Below are 19,150 nucleotides of genomic sequence, written 5' to 3' on the forward strand. Positions count from 1 at the left end.
ACAAGACACATGTGTGAACATATATGTGTGTGCCCTTGCACACATACACATGCACACATATATACATGTGCCCTTGCACACAGACACACACGTGCACACATATACCCACATGGCCTTGCACACATACACACACATACACATATGTGCACGTGCCCTTGCGCACACACACATGCACGCATATACACATATGTCATTGTATGCATGCTTGCACACATACACACATGCATGCATGTATGTGTACGTGCCCTTGCACATATGCTTGCACACACATGTGCACACCACCGCCTGTGATTTGGGTCGGCCTGCAAGCCTCTGGTTTGTAACTTGTACACAACTGAAAACGTGAAGAGGGTTCTCTTGGGCCAGCTGGGCTGTGGTTTAGGAGCAGAACTACCAGAGTCCTCGGGGCTGGGAAGGGCCTAGCACAGCCTGTTGCAAGCCCTCTGTGACGTCCCCACCAGGCGGCTGGTCAGCGGTGACCAACATGCATTCATTACCAGTCGCTCGTTACTGAGTTGTAAACAATTCTACCCTAATTTGACAAGACACGCCAAGAGCCTCCCATGCAGTGTGGTGTAAACAGGAAACACACACACATGCACACATTCTCTAAACTTAATGTTGAGAAGTGTAGTGAATATTATTTATAAAAGTAAAAAAATTGTTTCTATGCCTGACAGTAAATAAAATATTACATGAACTATCATATGTCAACTCAAAATGTCTCACAATCATTAAAATATTCATGAAAATGCTATAATAACACGGAACATGCTCACCCCATCAGGTGAGTTAAACAGATAGTGTCCAAGGCAGCTGTGGCGGGCCCCAGCTCCGCACCAAGGTGCAGACAGGGCGAGGTGCCAGGAGCCTTTACCTTTCGGAGAAGTCCATGCAGACATTCTCTAGTTTCCACTTATCTATAGTTTCTAACGATCATGGATTATTTTCCTTTATTTTCATATGTTGAAGGCATAATGCATGTGTATTGAACAAAACTAAAACCAAAGCAATGCAGAAGTTCTATAAAACAGAGAGGGCTATGTTCTGCTCTTTCCTGCATGCACACAGCACACATGCATGCACAGTATATATACACACGCATGCATGGTATACATACACACAGAGCACATGCACACGACATAGACACAGCAACATGCATGGCACATCCCACACATATGCACTGCACACACCACATGCATGCATAGCATGCACACACACATGCGCACACACAAATACTCATGCATCTGCAAAGAAAGAGAAAACGAAAGATTCTCATAGAAAAAAATATTTTTTTAAGATTTTAAAAAAATATTTTAATTTATTTATTCATGATAGAGAGAGAGACAGACAGAGAGGCAGAGACACAGGCAGAGTGAGAAGCAGGCTCTACGCAGGGAGCCCAACGCAGGACCCGATCCCGGGATACCAGGATCACGCCCTGGGCGGAAGGCAGGCGCTCAAACTGCTGAGCCACCCAGGCTGCCCAAAAAAAGAGAAGTTTCAGGGCACCTGGGGGGCTCCATCAGTGAAGCGTCTGCCTTGGGCTCAGGTCATGATCCTGGGGTCCCAGGTTCAGGCTCACTACCTAGTGGGGAGTCTGCTTCTCTCTGCTCCTCCCGCTGCTCTTGCTCACTTGCTCTCTCTCTCTCAGATACATAAACAAAATCTTTAAAAAGAAATAAATTAAAAATAAGAGACAAGCTTATCTTTATGACTCTAACTGAATTCTTACAGTTTTCACTCTTGTTTCTTTCTGGATGTGACACAAAACACATTTAATTTTTGAGCTGTACTCCTGGTATTTTCTTACAACTTGACACCACTATTTTGTATCATTTTTCAGCCACTTATAAATTTGCCTTGTGAACTGTGTGGTTTAGGAAAGACAATTTCTGTGAAATGCTATCTGGTAGGGGAAAAATTAACAATTCATTTGTTAATAAAATGCTTGTGGGAAATTTTCCTGAAAGAAGATGAAATATTGACAGTGATGTGAATACTTTGTGACTGGATTATAACAGGTACAGAGATTAAAGCAGCGCTGAAATCTTGGTGGAAATCAAGTTCGACTACAGCAGAGGCATGAGGGCAGAGCAGTGGTAACGAGGCCCGGGTGGCGTGGCATCATCTCGTGGACACCCGGGACCTCAAGGCACAGCAGGGACACAGACCCCAGGCAGAAGGAAATCCCGCACGTGGGGAGGGAGGACCCCAGTCACTGTCACTGGGACCTCACAGTCACCAGCAGTGAACTGGGAAATAACCGCCTTTCTCTTCACGTGGACATTATTGCTGTCACTGTGTGTAGACACTGACGGACTCAGAACATGGCCTGTGAGTGTAGGAGCACGGGACTCCTGGGCTCTGGCACCTCCACCCACACATGATGAATACCCAGGAGGAGGTGAGGAGACCTGCCCCCATGGCGAGGATGGCAGCTTCCCCGCCTGCAAACACTCATCCTCAATCCAGCAGTCTGGCCTCCTCTCACTTCCCATCATGCTCTTATTTCTCAAAACATAAAAGACTGATGGAGAGTGAGGCTTGCTGTATTGTTTGGCTGAGCAGCGGCTTCCCTATTGCCATGGCAGCCCAGCATCCCTGGGCCCAGCATGCCCGGCCTCAGCATCCCCGGGCCCAGCATGCCCAGGCCCAGCATCCCCAGGCTCAATATCCCCAGGCTCAGCATCTCCGGCCTCAGCATCCCCGGGCTCAGCATCCCCAGGCCCAGCATCCCCGACTTCAGCATCCCTGGGCCCAGCATCCGTGGGCTCAACATCCCCAGGCTCAGCATCCCCGGCTCTCAACATCCCTGGGCTCAGCATCCTCGGGCTCAGCATCCCCAGCTCTCCCTGCCACTCCCACCTCACCTCTGCCTGCCTGATCCCAACCGGCGACAACCCACACCCCCCAGCAACTCATGGACTTGCTAGCAAGTCCCCCGCCAGCCTGTCTCCAGGAGACGGCCAGCGGCAGGCCAGCCCCATGACTGCCCAGCACCCACCAGATGGAGGGCTCCCTGACCAGAGCCACGTGCCCCAATTCGCTTCTCTCTGTTCCAGGCCAACCTGCGCTGTTGGGGTTTCCTGATGATGTGAAAGATAGAGGTGCTGGAGAAGCAAACCGCTTTTCAAATGGACACCGATTATTTAGGGAAATCTGGTCGTTCCTCCCTAAACCTGAGGTTGGCTACTTGAGAGGCAATTCAATCCAAAATCCCATATCCACCCTCCGGAACCTAAGAACCAGATGCGGTATGCAGAAGGCACCATTTCCTTAATAGGACTTACCTGTTCAAAAAAAAACAAACAAGAATTATTTTTTTCCTAAGTGTTGTTTTTTTTTTTAAGATTTTATTTATTATTCATGAGAGACACAGAGAGAGGCAGAGACACAGGCAGAGGGAGAAGCAGGCTCCATGTGGGAAGCCCAATGTGAGACTCGATCTCAGGACCTGGGATCACAACCTGAACTGAAGGCAGATGCTCAACTGCTGAGCCCCCCAGCCTCCCCCCCACTGCCAAGTGCTTTAAATACATACTAAGCACTAATCCTGGGACAATTTAAGATAAACATATGACTCTTTGCTTCCAATACTCTAACCAGATGTTGCAGATCTCTCCTGGCCAAGTTCACGTTCTGATCCCCTAAACCCAGCCCCGTGTACCAACGCTGTTCGGAACTGAGGCAGGTGCTTGACCACGAAGCTGGCGACTCAGCCAGTCTGTGACCATCCCCACAAGGAGACCACAGAACCTTCTTTAGGTTGGATTTCTGGGAACAGAGAGAACACTGTCCTCTTCCTTCTCTCAGCAGGCCCTGGGGCTATCATGTGTGCTGCATTCACAAGGAACACCATACAAAGCTTAACATCACATGGGACTGTCCCCCTTGGTCTGTGGGGCACCTGGTGGACCCCAACCCGGCTCAACCAGGACACTGGCCCTGCCTCCCCTGCTCCCCTGCCTCCTACTCCGGTGACCGCGCGTCTGTCTGATGTTGGAGGGAAACTGCCATGTGTCCAGACAGGCAGACAGGATCTGCCTGTAAAATGCTCCCAAAAAGTGCACCTGGGGGACTCAGTAGGTTAAGTGGCTGACTCTTGGGTTTCAGCTCAGGTCATGATCTCAGGGTCATGACATCGAGTCTTGCATTGGGCACCTCACTCCACACAGAGTTTGCTGGAGATTCTCTCTCTCTGCCCCTCGCTATGCTCTCTCTCCAAAATTAAAAAAAAAAAAAAAAAAAAAAAAAAGCCTCCAGGAAAGAAGAAGAGATTGAGAAAAATGGTTCAAAAAAGGGCAAACTAAGGCCCCTAAAGCAACAGCGCAGAGGCCACAAGACCACAGCCATACATGCTCCCCCAAATCTGATGGCCTCACCTCTCCTACAGAGGCAGCTCAGGACATGACAGCCCCACTTGCCCAGGACCCCACACTCAGGAAGGAGTGGGTGACCCCAAACCACGCAGGATAGGGAGGGACTGCAGGGACTCAACTCCTGGAAAGCCATCCTCCTTCAGCTCCTCCATCACTCAGACCCATTTCCTGGACACATCTGCTGCATGCAGTGACGACGACAGGCCCTGAGCTGCAGGGGAACGTCTACAGAGAGGCTGCTGGGACAGAGCCCGCCGTGATACACACGCAAACACACACGGACATGCCTGCACAGGTGCACACATGCCACAGACGGGAGTGTACGCTTTGTCCACGGAGCCGGCCCAAGGTGAGGATTTCCCTATGAAAAGGCCAGCAGCAGTGGGGCTCCCTGGAGCGTACATGGAGGGCCCCTGGGGCATGACTGACCCTCCCCCACAGCTGCACGTGTGGGTCCTGGCCAGTGCCCAGGGCTTGAAGAAGGGACTACACCCGGGGCAGACCCAGGGGAGCCCCTGCTGTGGGAACACAGGCAACCGGTGGATTCTCCCCTTTCTGAAGCCTCAGATGAGCTGACAATGCAAACACCACCGCCCCAGGGGTCAGAGGTGGTGCTGGGTCCTCACCCCCATCTGCCCCCTCCCTTGCCCCCTGCCTGGGCTGTGCCCCAGGAGGCGGGCTCCAATGACCCTGGGCAGATGGTATCTCAGGAAGCCTGCTTAGTGCACCAAGGCAGGCCTCTTACCAGTCGAGTCTCAGTCACCGGCCTCGTGACCCCAATGGCAGGTTAAACATCCACTCAGACCCAACCTGTTAGAACCACCAGCTCATTCTCCACATGCGTAGTTTGGGGGTGTAGTGATCATGGTTCCACATGTGTCTGTGCTGTTTGCTCTCAGCCATGGGCCATCCTGGTCCCCTGGAGAGTTCCTGATCAGAGTCTCCACAAGAAGACAACCTTGTGGACGCCTCCATGTCATCATGCATGTAGGACGCTTGTCAGGTACCCCCAGGTGACCAAGCTTCCCCCCAACTGAGTACCTGCCCTCCTGGGACTCAGGGTCTAACACACACAGACCAAGGGAAGGGCTGGCGGCCTCCACTCTGTGTCCTTGCCAGCAGACAGGACGGGATGGCACCTCTGTTTCCCATCACCCTGATGATGCCACCGGTCACGGTTGTCACTGATGCTTAATGTCACAAAGCAAGCCAGAAACCATGCAAGGGGCTCACCGGGGCCACATGGCAGGACGGTATGTTCAATGGCAGAGAAGCTCACAACCTAAGACTTTTAGAATCCTTCCTATGGCACAGCTTCGTGTTCAAGGGAGACCTAGAGGGCACGATGATGGGCATCTCCACGGAGGCCGGGAGCAGCCCCGCAGCAACAAGAGGAGGACAAAGCCCGGAAACAACAGCAGGCGCCTCACAAGCCGGCAGCAGCGATCCTCTCAGGTGAGGAAACAGCATCCAGAGCTCCGCCAAGCTGGGCCCCAAGTGACCGAACCACCACCAGGGAGACTGTCGATGGCAGGAGCAGCTCCACGTGGGAGGCATGTCATGGGGGGCACTGGACTCCCGTTCTCCCAGGACCCAGGCTTCATGCTTGCGAATATGCTCAGAGGGATGCCCGCCACCATCTGCCAGCCCAGCTTGCGATATGATGCGCTGATGCAACAATACACCCACCGGCATCGCCGGGTCCCGACACAGGCATCCTCTGGCCTGGCCACCCAGGTGCCCATGGCATAGGGACGCCAGCTTGTCACTCACTTCCTGCCTGTGTCAGCTCCATGGACCCTGAAAGTCTTATCCTACAGAGCTTCGCCTCTGTCCTCAGAGTCCAGGGGCTGAAAGCATCTGCCCGGCATGCCGGGTGTGGGCCACGCACTCTAGCCTCGGCAGGATCCAGTCCTGTTTTGTCCCCGGAGATCCTGCCCAAACATGATCTGGGAAGGCCCTCTGCAGCAGGTCGGCAGGCTCCCAGGACACCAGACCCGGCACCCCCCGCCCCCCCAGCTCACCAGGCAGCCTGGGTCGACAGTCTCCTCCCTTCCCTGCCCACTCCAGCGCTGCCCCCGCCACCCATCATTGTTGTCTCCGGGCCCTTGGTAACCTGGAGGAAGGCGTCCCCTGAATTTCGCTCCATCGCAGCCCCTCCCACCTGGGGTCTCCGACTAGCCTGAGATCTCCAGGGTGACACTGACTAACCTGGGGTTTCTGGGGAACGTCAACTAGCCTGCTGCCTCCCCAGCCCCTGCCCAGCCCCTGCCCAGCCCACGCAGCCCTCCCAGGAGCCGAGGCTGCCCAAGGACCCACTCCCACCACTGACGTCCTGCCCAAACACAGGTCGGCTCCAGCCAAGAGCGAGTTTGTCAAAGGGGACTCTCCGGCTCCACATGTACACAAAGTAGACCCTATGTGTCCTTCCTGCTCAGCGTGTCCCAGAGATCCATGAGCAGGAGCGCAGGCCCTGCCCTTCCCTTAGGAATGCCCAGATGAGGCCCCAACCGGGATCTGCACCCTGACAGATCCACAGGCAGTTCTAAATTCTAAATCTGCACCCTGACAGAACCACAGGCAGTTCTAAATTCCAGTAGCTTATGGGTGGGAAATGGTGCAAGTCAGAATACAGACAGAAACAGGAACGGGCAAACAAAGGGCCGGGGGCTCATGGAATGAGAAAGACAGGGTCTGCACAGGCAAGGGCGGTCCACCCCATGCCTCGGGCACCCGGGCAGCTACTCGCAGCAGGATGGGCTGCAGGGTGAGGGGTGCTCCCTCAGGACTGAAGTGTCCAAACTGTCGGGAGGGATCTGAGATAAACCCCCCTGCCCCCCGAAGGGAGCACAAAGGTGAGACCCTCGGACAGTGAGCTGGGGCATCCAGGCAGAAAGAGAACACAGGCCAAGTGAGGGAGCCTCGCATGGGGCCTCATGTGGGTGGGAGGAAAGGGGATCCATCCAGAGTGGCTGAGGGGACCCAGATGGCAGGGCAGAAGGCAAGGGGACAGAGGGAAAGAAGAACACAATGAAGGCTGGGGCTATGCTCTGGATTGCAGCCCCTAGGGATCTGCAATCATGGATGGACGCCACGCCCACCGCCAGCTCTTGGCCACACGGCGATGCTGGGAGGTCCCCACCAGGATATCCTGGTTACCAGCAGGTAGCACAGGTGGACTCCTGGTGGAGGCATACGAGGTCAGGTGCCAGGGAGACTCACACTGAACAGGGAAGAGCCTCCTCTGGGAGTTGCCGGCTCAGCCTCACAGTGGCGGGTGGACTATCTGGACCTCCCTCCCCCCAGCACCGGGCGGAACCCCAAGTCTTTTTTTTTTTAATTTATTTTTTATTGGTGATCAATTTACCAACATACAGAATAACCCCCAGTGCCCGTCACCCATTCACTCCCACCCCCTGCCCTCCTCCCCTTCTACCACCCCTAGTTCGTTTCCCAGAGTTAGCAGTCTTTACGTTCTGTCTCCCTTTCTGATATTTCCCACACATTTCTTCTCCCTTCCCTTATATTCCCTTTCACTATTATTTATATTCCCCACATGAATGAGAACATAGACTGTTTGTCCTTCTCCGATTGACTTACTTCACTCAGCATAATACCCTCCAGTTCCATCCACATTGAAGCAAATGGTGGATATTTGTCGTTTCTAATAGCTGAGTAATATTCCATTGTATACATAGACCACATCTTCTTTATCCATTCATCTTTCGATGGACACCGAGGCTCCTTCCACAGTTTGGCTATTGTGGACATTGCTGCTATAAACATCGGGGTGCAGGTGTCCCGGCGTTTCACAGCATCTGTATCTTTGGGGTAAATCCCCAATAGTGCAATTGCTGGGTCGTAGGGCAGATCTATTTTTAACTCTTTGAGGAACCTCCACACAGGTTTCCAGAGTGGCTGCACCAGTTCACATTCCCACCAACAGTGCAAGAGGGTTCCCTTTTCGCCGCATCCTCTCCAACATTTGTGGTTTCCTGCCTTGTTAATGTTCCCCATTCTCACTGGTGTGAGGTGGTATCTCATTGTGGTTTTGATCTGTATTTCCCTGATGGCAAGTGATGCAGAGCATTTTCTCATGTGCTTCTTGGCCATGTCTATGCCTTCCTCTGTGAGATTTCTGTTCATGTCTTTTGCCCATTTCATGATTGGATTGTTTGTTTCTTTGGTGTTGAGTTTAATAAGTTCTTTATAGATCTTGGAAACTAGCCCTTTACCTGATACGTCATTTGCAAATATCTTCTCCCATTCTGTAGGTTGTCTTTTAGTTTTGTTGACTGTATCCTTTGCTGTGCAAAAGCTTCTTATCTTGATGAAGTCCCAATAGTTCATTTTTGGTTTTGTTTCTTTTGCCTTCATGGATGTATCTTGCAAGAAGTTACTGTGGCCGAGTTCAAAAAGGGTGTTGCCTGTGTTCTTCTCTAGGATTTTGATGGACTCTTGTCTCACATTTAGATCTTTCATCCATTTTGAGTTTATCTTTGTGTATGGTGAAAGAGAGTGGTCTAGTTTCATTCTTCTGCATGTGGATGTCCAATTTTCCCAGCACCATTTATTGAAGAGAGTGTCTTTCTTCCAGTGGATAGTCTTTCCTCCTTTATCGAATATTAGTTGACCATAAAGTTGAGGGTCCACTTCTGGGTTCTCTATTCTGTTCCATTGATCTATGTGTCTGTTTTTGTGCCAGTACCACACTGTCTTGATGACCACACCTTTGTAGTACAACCTGAAATCTGGCATTGTGATGCCCCCAGATATGGTTTTCTTTTTTAAAATTCCCCTGGCTATTCGGGGTCTTTTCTGATTCCACACAAATCTTAAGATGATTTGTTCCAACTCTCTGAAGAAAGTCCATGGTATTTTGATAGGGATTGCATTAAACATGTATATTGCCCTGGGTAACATTGACATTTTCACAATATTACTTCTGCTGATCCATGAGCATGGAATATTTTTCCATCTCTTTGTGTCTTCCTCAATTTCTTTCAGAAGTGTTCTATAGTTTTTAGGGTATAGATCCTTTACCTCTTTGGTTAGGTTTATTCCTAGGTATCTTATGCTTTTTGGTGCAATTGTAAATGGGATTGACTCCTTAATTTCTCTTTCTTCAGTCTCATTGTTAGTGTATAGAAATGCCACTGATTTCTGGGCATTGATTTTGTATCCTGCCACACTACCGAATTGCTGTATGAGTTCTAGCAATCTTGGGGTGGAGACTTTTGGGGTTTCTATGTAGAGTATCATATCGGCGAAGAGGGAGAGTTTGACTTCTTCTTTGCCAATTTGAATGCCTTTAGTGTCTTTTTGTTGTCTGATTGCTGAGGCTAGGACTTCCAGTACTATGTTGAACAGCAGTGGTGAGAGTGGACATCCCTGTCTTGTTCCTGATCTTAGGGGAAAGGCTCCCAGTGCTTCCCCATTGAGAATGATATTTGCTGTGGGCTTTTCGTAGATGGCTTTTAAAATGTTGAGGAAAGTTCCCTCTATCCCTACACTCTGAAGAGTTTTGATCAGGAATGGATGCTGTATTTTGTCAAATGCTTTCTCTGCATCTAATGAGAGGATCATATGGTTCTTGGTTTTTCTCTTGCTGATATGATGAATCACATTGATTGTTTTACGGGTGTTGAACCAGCCTTGTGTCCCGGGGATAAATCCTACTTGGTCATAGTGAATAATTTTCTTAATGTACTGTTGGATCCTATTGGCTAGTATCTTGTTGAGAATTTTTGCATCCATGTTCATCAGGGATATTGGTCTGTGATTCTCCTTTTTGGTGGGGTCTTTGTCTGGTTTTGGAATTAAGGTGATGCTGGCCTCATAGAACGAATTTGGAAGTACTCCATCTCTTTCTATCTTTCCAAACAGCTTTAGGAGAATAGGTATGGTTTCTTCTTTAAACGTTTGATAGAATTCCCCTGGGAAGACATCTGGCCCTGAACTCGTGTCTTGGGAGGTTTTTGATGACTGCTTCAATTTCTTCCCTGGTTATTGGCCTGTTAAGGTTTTCTATTTCTTCCTGTTCCAGTTTTGGTAGTTTGTGGCTTTCCAGGAATGCGTCCATTTCTTCTAGATTGCCTAATTTATTGGCGTATAGCTGTTCATAATATGTTTTTAAAATCGTTTGTATTTCCTTGGTGTTGGTAGTGATCTCTCCTTTCTCATTCATGATTTTATTAATTTGAGTCTTCTCTCTCTTCTTTTTAATAAGGCTGGCTAATGGTTTATCTATCTTATTAATTCTTTCAAAGAACCAACTCCTGGTTCTGTTGATCTGTTCCACAGTTCTTCTGGTCTCGATTTCGTTGAGTTCTGCTCGAATCTTTATTAACTCTCTTCTTCTCCTGGGTGTAGGATCTATTTGCTGTTTTTTCTCTAGCTTCTTTATGTGTAAGGTTAGCTTTTGTATTTGAGTTCTTTCCAGTTTTTGGAGGGATGCTTGTATTGCGATGTATTTCCCCCTTAGGACTGCTTTTGCTGCATCCCAAAGATTTTGAATAGTTGTATCTTCATTCTCATTAGTTTCCATGAATCTTTTTAATTCTTCCTTAATTTCCTGGTTGACCCTTTCATATTTTAGCAGGATGGTCCTTAACCTCCACGTGTTTGAGGTCCTTCCCAACTTCTTGTTGTGATTTAGTTCTAATTTTAAGGCATTATGGTCTGAGAATATGCAGGGGACGATCCCAATCTTTTGATATCGGTTCAGACCCAATTTGTGACCCAGTATGTGGTCTATTCTGGAGAAAGTTCCATGTGCACTTGAGAAGAATGTGTATTCAGTTGAGTTTGGATGTAAAGTTCTTTAGATATCTGTGAAATCCATCTGGTCCAGTGTATCATTTAAAGCTGTTTCTTTGGAGATGTTGTGCTTAGAATAACTATCGAGTATAGAAAGAGCTAGATTGAAGTCACCAAGTATAAGTGTATTATTATCTAAGTATTTCTTCACATTGGTTAATAATTGATTTATATATTTGGCAGCTCCCACATTCGGGGCATATATATTGAGGATTGTTAAGTCCTCTTGTTGGATAGATCCTTTAAGTATGATATAGTGTCCCTCTTCATCTCTCACTACAGTCTTTGGGGTAAATTTTAGTTTATCTGATATAAGGATGGCTACCCCTGCTTTCTTTTGAGGACCATTCGAATGGTAAATGGTTCTCCAACCTTTTATTTTCAGGCTGTAGGTGTCCTTCTGTCTAAAATGAGTCTCTTGTAGACAGCAAATAGATGGGTCCTGCTTTTTTATCCAGTCTGAAACCCTGCACCTTTTGATGGGGTCATTAAGCCCGTTCACATTCAGAGTTACTATTGAGAGATATGAGTTTAGTGTCATCATGATATCTATTCAGTCCTTGTTTTTGTGGATTGTTCCACTGAACTTCTTCTTAAAGGGGAATTTTAAGAGTCCCCCGTAAAATTTCTTGCAGAGCTGGTTTGGAGGTCACATATTCTTTCAGTTGCTGCCTGTCTTGGAAGCTCTTTATCTCTCCTTCCATTCTGAATGAGAGCCTTGCTGGATAAAGTATTCTTGGTTGCATGTTCTTCTCATTTAGGACCCTGAATATATCCTGCCGGCCCTTTCTGGCCTGCCAGGTCTCTGTGGAGAGGTCTGCTGTTACCCTAATACTCCTCCTCATAAAAGTCAGGGATTTCTTGTCTCTTGCTGCTTTAAGGATCTTCTCTTTATCTTTGGAATTTGCAAGCTTCACTATTAAATGTCGAGGTGTTGAACGGTTTTTATTGATTTTAGGGGGGGATCTCTCTATTTCCTGGATCTGAATGCCTGTTTCCCTTCCCAGATTAGGAAAGTTTTCAGCTATAATTTGTTCAAATACATATTCTGGCCCTCTGGCCCTTTCGGCGCCCTTGGGAACCCCAATTAAATGTATGTTTTTCTTCCTCAGACTGTCGTTTATTTCCCTTAATCTATCTTCATGGTCTTTTCATTGTTTGTCTCTTTTTTCCTCATTTCCCTCTTTGCTATCAACTTGTCTTCTATGTCACTCACTCGTTCTTCCACCTCGTTAACCCTCGTCATTAGGACCTCTAGTTTGGATTGCATCTCATTCAATTGATTTTTAATTTCTGCCTGATTAGCTCTAAATTCTGCAGTCATGAAGTCTCTTGAGTCCTGTATGTTTTTTTCTAGAGCCACCAGTAGCTGTATAATAGTGCTTCTGAATTGGCTTTCTGACATTGAATTGTAATCCAGATTTTGTAACTCTGTGGGAGAGAGGACTGTTTCTGATTCTTTCTTTTGAGGTTAGGTTTTCCTTCTAGTCATTTTGCTCAGTGCAGAGTGGCCAAAAGCAAGTTGTATTGGAGAAAGGAGAAAAAGAGAGGAGAGAAAGAAGGAAAGAAAAGTGAAAGAGAAAAAAAAAGGAAGAAAAAAAAGAAAAAAAATAAGAAAAAGAGAAAGAAAAAGAATGGAAAAAAGGGGTGTGGGAAGGAAACAAATCAAAAAGCAAAACAAAACAAAACAAAACAACAACAAAAGAAAAAGAAAGAAAAAAAGAACCACGGGGGAGTATCTTCTGATTCTGTGTACTTTAAGTCCCTTGACTTCCCCTGGAACTTGTCCGTCTAGCTGGTCTTCTGGGGGAGGGGCCTGTTTTGCTGATTTTCAGGTGTTAGCACTTGGGGGAGCTGCTCTGCCCCTGCCTGGTGCAGGGCTCAGTGGGGGTTGTTTACCCCCTGAGGCCCCAGGAGGAACAGCCCCAGTGGCGGGGCCAGCTCTGGAGCCCTGGATTCAGCTCTGGCAGTAACTCCGGAGCTCTCCGTCTGCAGGGCCTGGAGGCTCCGGGGCGGGGCCGCTGATCTGCTCAGCTGGGGCAGGAGCGTCCTCGCTGTCCTGGGCCCTCCCGGCCTCTGCCTGTCCGGGGGGAGGCCGGATCCTGGGCTGTGTCCCGGCGTCCTGTGCTCTGGGACCTGCGCTGTTGGATTCGCGCTCCCGCCCCGCAGCCCCCTCCGCGGAGCCGCCCCCGAGCCCCTCCGAGCTGCTCCGGGTCCCGCCGTGCGCGCTGCAGCCCTTAGGGAGCTCGGCGCACTGTCCCGGGGCGCAGGTGTCTGTCAGTGTCCCCGGGAGCCCGAGGGCATCCCCGCCCTCCTGGGTCCTGCTCCAACTCCCCGCGAGCCCCTTTCCGCCCGGGAAGGTCGGTGCAGCTCCTGCTCCTCCGGGACGGGGCTCTCCTGTCCTGGGGACACTCGCCCCGGCCTCAGCCCGGCTCCTCGCGGGGCCCCTCCCCCTTGGAGGCCTTTTGTTTCTTTATTTCTTTTTCCCCGTCTTCCTACCTGGATAGAAGCGCGAACTCTTCTCACTGTAGCATTCCAGCTGGTCTCTCTTTAAATCTCAGGCCGAATTCGTAGATTTTCAGGATAATTTGAAGGTTTTCTAGGTCATTTGGTGGAGACAGGTGATTTGGGGACCCTACTCTTCCGCTGTCTTGCCCCTCCCCTCCCCAAGTCTTCCTTTTGTTGATCTGTTAGGTAAATGCTCATATCTCATGGTTGTTTGGTCTGTTTCTCTTCCGTTATGAGTGAGGCTGAATGTCTTATGTATGTACAGGTGACTCAGGTCCTGTTTCTTTTTTTTTTTAATTTTTATTTATTTATGATAGTCACACACACACAGAGAGAGAGAGAGAGAGAGAGAGAGAGAGAGAGGCAGAGACACAGGCAGAGGGAGAAGCAGGCTCCATGCACCGGGAGCCCGATGTGGGATTCGATCCCAGGTCTCCAGGATCGCGCCCTGGGCCAAAGGCAGGCGCTAAACCCCTGCGCCACCCAGGGATCCCTCAGGTCCTGTTTCTGAAACCCGCGTGCTGGCGATCGGCCACGTTCTGACTGCCTTGTCCTGCTTTTCACGTCTGTTGGATATAAGGCACCCTTGCTTGAAAGGCTGCATTGTTGCCAGTCCTCTACTCTTGCAGCTTTTTATATAAAGCCTCCTTCTGTTCAATTTTTTTTTTTAAGTTTTGTATCATCAAATGCACTGGTCTTTCCATTGATGGCTTCTCACTTCTGGGTCACAATTATAAAGCTCCCCCAATACATCGAATGCATACTTTCTACTACAACAGTCATCCATTTAAGTTATTGGTCCAATTAAAACTCATTTTTGCTTAAAAAAAAAATAAGAACTCGGGTACTTCCCCCCAAAACAATTACAACCCAATTTATTGAACAATTTGTCTTCTTCCTATAGATCTAAAAATCCATCCTTCTCATACTCGAATTCTATGTGTATTTGAGTCTGTTTCTGGATTCTGCTGTTTTACCAAAAGACTATGAAACAAAAGTGCTTGACTTTAAAATTTCCAATATCTATCTATCACCTGGAATACTTTCAATGGCACTGAAATTACCAATTTCTTGAAGACTTGAAATAATTTACCTGTAGGACCGACAGGCCCAGTGGGCCCCGGAGCAAATCCAGCAGCTGTGGTCGCTCAGGCAGCCTACGTCGTCTCCACTGGGATTTTATGACTTGTTTCTTTAAAACAAGAATTTATTTCATTCAAACTTTTTAAATGCATCTTCATGTGCTTACAAAGTACTCAGTTGCAATCATCTTCTTTAATACTATTACGCTATTCTATTTTTAATAACGTTTTGCACCTAATTTTATGTATTTGTGTCATCTCTCTCTTTTTTTTTTTTTTATTAGGCTGACAGTTTATTTGTTTTCTTGTTTTTTCCTCCTAAAGAATCCTAAAGGACTGGCTTTTATCATTATTCATTAATTCTACTGAGTCTCTATAACTAACTCATCCATTAATTTCTGTTAATTATTTCATTTTTTTAGAGAAAGAGAGAGAGAGCAAGGGAGATGAGTGGGGAGTGAGCGGTGGAAGGAAAGGGGATCCCAAGCAGGCTCCACACTCAGTGCAAAGCCTGATGCAGGGACTCGATCCCACAACCCTGAGATCATTTGAGATGACCTGAGCCCAACGAAATCAAGAGTCAGACACTCAACTGACTGAGCCACCCAGGAGCCCTTTTATGCTTTCCTCAAGTGCATCTCATTCTTTTTCCAAGTTCTTGACTCGTACACGTCACCCACACACTACTAACTTGCGTGTCTCAGGTAATGTGGAGACAACTCTTGACGGCTAACCTGTACCATCGCTGTCTCAGCCCTTATCTCCCCATCACGGCTGGACGCCCACCTGGGTGTCAGCGGTGACCCGACCTGGCTGCTGAAAAGGACAGTAGTTTCAGGGGACAGATGTGCTTTGTCTCTGCACTTCCCTCGTTTGTCACAAATGTGATGCCAGAACAGCACAGACATTCAGGGTCATTAGGTAACAGGAATAAGGATGAGAAGCTTGAAGAAGAGCTGATATGCTTAGGGCTATGGACCACGGGAGCATGTGTGGGGTCTTCGCTGACCTCTCTGGGCCACAGAACACCGGGGCCTTAGTGGGTCTTCGCTGACCTCGCCAGGCCTGGCCTGGTCAGCGGGCATCATCCGCAACTTCCTGCTGGGGCAGCAATGACTCTTCCTCCACCGGTAGTCCCTGACTGTGCTGAGAAAATCCCTGCCCAGAAAGCAGTGTCGGCAATAAAGGCCGTGGCCCTTCCTCTGAGCCCTGCTTTAGCCAAAGCCCAGAAGTTGCCAGGACAAATATTTTATCACAGCCACCTCATTCCTTTCTACCTGGAGCCGTTCATGAGAAAGCTTTTACTCCGCAGGCAGGGCAGGGGCCCCAGGTCAGGCACCAGCTGTCCATGAGGACCGTCCTCGAGGCCCTTCTCACTCAGAATTCCCCTGTGACTCTGCTGAGCATCCATGCTCCATGTCTCAGCCACTCTCTGCTGGGGGCCCGTTCCCAAAACTCCACCGAGGACCTCAGTCCCTGCCTCCAGGGATGGCTTCCTCACGGTGCCCCTGACCTCAGCCCCGGGTCCCTGTCAGCCTCCCACATGCGGCCTGGTAGAGACCCCAGAGGGGAAGCTGCCTTTGGGTGCCCTGGTCTAGGGAGGCCTCCTCCCTGCCCTGGTTCTCACAGAAGACCTTATCTGCTTCCCATGGTCCACACCCTGATGAAACTTCCTGCATGGTGGAAATGGATCTGCTGTCCACTGGGCTTCTGCTCTGCGCCCCATGGGGACTTCCTGGTGGCCACACACAGAAGACGGTCCTGCATCCTGTTAGGAGGATGAGGAGTGGCCCAAGTGGACTGTGGGTCTATCCTTCCTAGGACCGGTTTTCCTTGTTCCTATGTACTTGTCTGTTCCAGCCTGCCCATCCTGCATCTTGTGAAACTTTGGGGAAATGCTCTGAGATGTGGTTTCACGTGCCGTGTGAACCAGAAGCCCCCACCACAAGGGTTCTCCCACGATCAGGCGCCGGCAGCCCCACATGGAGCACCCCGCTGGCCTTTGCAGTTGGGAAGGAGATGGCATGGGATGTAGTAAAGGGCACGCAATAATTCCAACACGGTAAGCAGGACGCGGCAGGAGTGGGGTACCCGGGAAGGTCTCCGGGAAGCAGCTCTGCGCACACTGCGCTCTGGAAGGCCCCCTCTGTGCCTGCTCCTTCCAAGGCAGAGCACTTCTACAATCACGGGCTTCAGCTTGGTGGACACAGAACTTCCAGGGGAACTCAGGGAAGTAGACGATGGCCCACAGTGCACCAGGACGGTAGATGGCTGACACCCTGAGAAGCAGATGCGGGGAACGCAGGGAGGGTGAGCAGTCTGTGACCCCGTGCCTTCCATCGCCCCCACCACATGCTGCAGGAAGCAGTACGAAGCCCAGGACACCCCATAGGAGGCAAGAGGAAGAACCTACGTTGGCTTTGAGAATGTCGGCATCAGGCTGTCTTCACCAAGAGCAGAGATACCCCCGTGGGAAGTCAGAGCAGAATATTTCTGTCACCTCAGAAACTGCATAATGAGAAATGCTTCATGGCTTGGAAAGTCTGCGAGGAGGACCCCCCCAAGAGTCCCAAGAGGAGTGGCAACCCCCTTCCTGCTGATCCCACCTCCTCCCAAGCTGGGATGAGGGCGATGCACTCCTTCAACCTCCACCAAAGAGCAGCATGTGTGTGCATGCATTTGCATGTGTACATGTGTTTGTGCATGCACGTGTCTGTTATATACATGTACATTGTGTGAGCATATGTGTGGCTGTACATGTGCGCACTTGTGTCTTCATGTGTCTATGCCTGTGCATGTGTGCTTGTTGTGCATATATTGTCTTGTGTGTGCAGGGGCATATATGTGTGCATCTCTGTACACACCTGTTTGTTGCATGTTATCTGTGTGAGTGCATGTAAGCATGTGTGCATTTGTGTGTAACATACATGTGCATTTGTGTGTTCATGCGATCTGCATGAGTATGGACTGCATGAGGGTCTTTGTATCTGCAGGTTTGTGCATTTGTATGTGCATGGGCATGCATGTATGTGTGTTTTCTGCATGTGTGTGCATGTGTTGCATGCATGTGCATTTGTGTCTGTCTGCATGGGGTTATGTCTTTGTGTGTGAATGCACATGCATGTGCACACATGTGTAGGAGACTATAATGTGCCTAACAGATTTGGAATGCCTACATGTCTACCAGGCAAACGCCTTTCTTCCATCTGTGGGCTTCCCAGGCACACATCAGGGCAGCCCCCAGAGGTCCCAAAACTCACCAAAGTGGATTCTCAATACCGCGGGCTCTGAAGCAAGGGCGCTGCCCGGAGCTGCCCTCCCATTTTTGCTGCTGGCTTGGCTCAAGATTTCCTGTCACTTCCCCTGAGATTGTCTCCTCAGCGCACAGCTCAAGTGTAATAAATAATTCCATGGGGGAATAAGGTTTTATATACAAAACTTTGCTTCATAAATAATTTGTCAGTAACGTGTTGGAACATGTACTGTCATAAATCACAGATGAGGGAAGCCATGGCCCCGGCAGGATATAGCTCTTCCTGAAAACCTGAAGAAACAGTCCGCTGACCGAAGCCCAGGAGGGCTGTGAAGCTGACACGTGAGCTCTCAGGATTTCCACGCAAAGATGACCCTGACATTCCCTCTTACGTGTTCTTACACTGAGGTTCAAATCCCTGCACTCCTAACACACTCACGCACAAATACACACCAGCTGTCCCACTGCAGCGTTGGGAGTCGATCGCGGCGAGACGGCCCTGACCCAGGGCAGGGTCTGCGGGGATGCCCAGCCTCCACCACCGGACACCCCACCCTCGTGGCACCGGCACATGGGTCGTCGTCCTGACTGTGGGAGAAGGCGGGCGTGGAAACCCACAGCCCAGACCAGCACAGAAGGTGCTCAGCGGCATGGGCAGGGAGGGGACGGAAGGCCGTGGATCCCCACCATTGCCTCCCTGAACACAAGGGCAGCAGCCAGGAGGCGGCCGGTGGGCCCTGCAGGATGCCCTGCAGCCCCGGGCCAGCCCACGCCCCACAGCCCTTGCTGCATGCCCCAGAGAAGCTGCCCGCACGCAACGTGCACGCCCGCACTTCCATGAGCTGCGGACAGTGGGTTCCTCCCTGATGGCGCTGGTACTCAGTGGGCCAGCAGGGTGGCTTCAGGTGGGTGGAGATGCCTCTGGGAGGGCACGAGGACAGGGGCTGTGACAGCGGGATGGGGACCCCGGGAAGCAGTGGCCGTGGAACCAGGGGCGGCTCCTCCCTTCCCCAGGGCAACTGGAGGGAAGGCTGTCCAAATCCTACCAGCGTCCGGCAAGGACGAGAGGGTGCTGGGGGGGGGGGTGTTGAGGCACGTGAGGGACA

General features: G+C 50.0%; 1 protein-coding gene and 1 long non-coding RNA gene across 3 annotated transcripts in view; one reads left to right on the forward strand and one right to left on the reverse strand.

Moving 5' to 3' along the window:
- PTPRN2 (protein tyrosine phosphatase receptor type N2) overlaps positions 1-19,150 on the reverse strand; it is a 727,688-nt gene that overhangs the window by 478,246 nt on the left and 230,292 nt on the right. The window lies entirely within an intron of this gene.
- Positions 7,061-18,179, forward strand: LOC119869615. The gene is made up of 3 exons (XR_005371399.1): positions 7,061-7,237; positions 16,652-16,853; positions 17,153-18,179. It is a non-coding gene; the product is annotated as an uncharacterized LOC119869615 (long non-coding RNA).

The sequence above is a fragment of the Canis lupus genome, chromosome 16, assembly GCF_011100685.1.
Source record: "Canis lupus familiaris isolate Mischka breed German Shepherd chromosome 16, alternate assembly UU_Cfam_GSD_1.0, whole genome shotgun sequence".
Classification (NCBI taxonomy): Eukaryota; Metazoa; Chordata; class Mammalia; order Carnivora; family Canidae; genus Canis; species Canis lupus.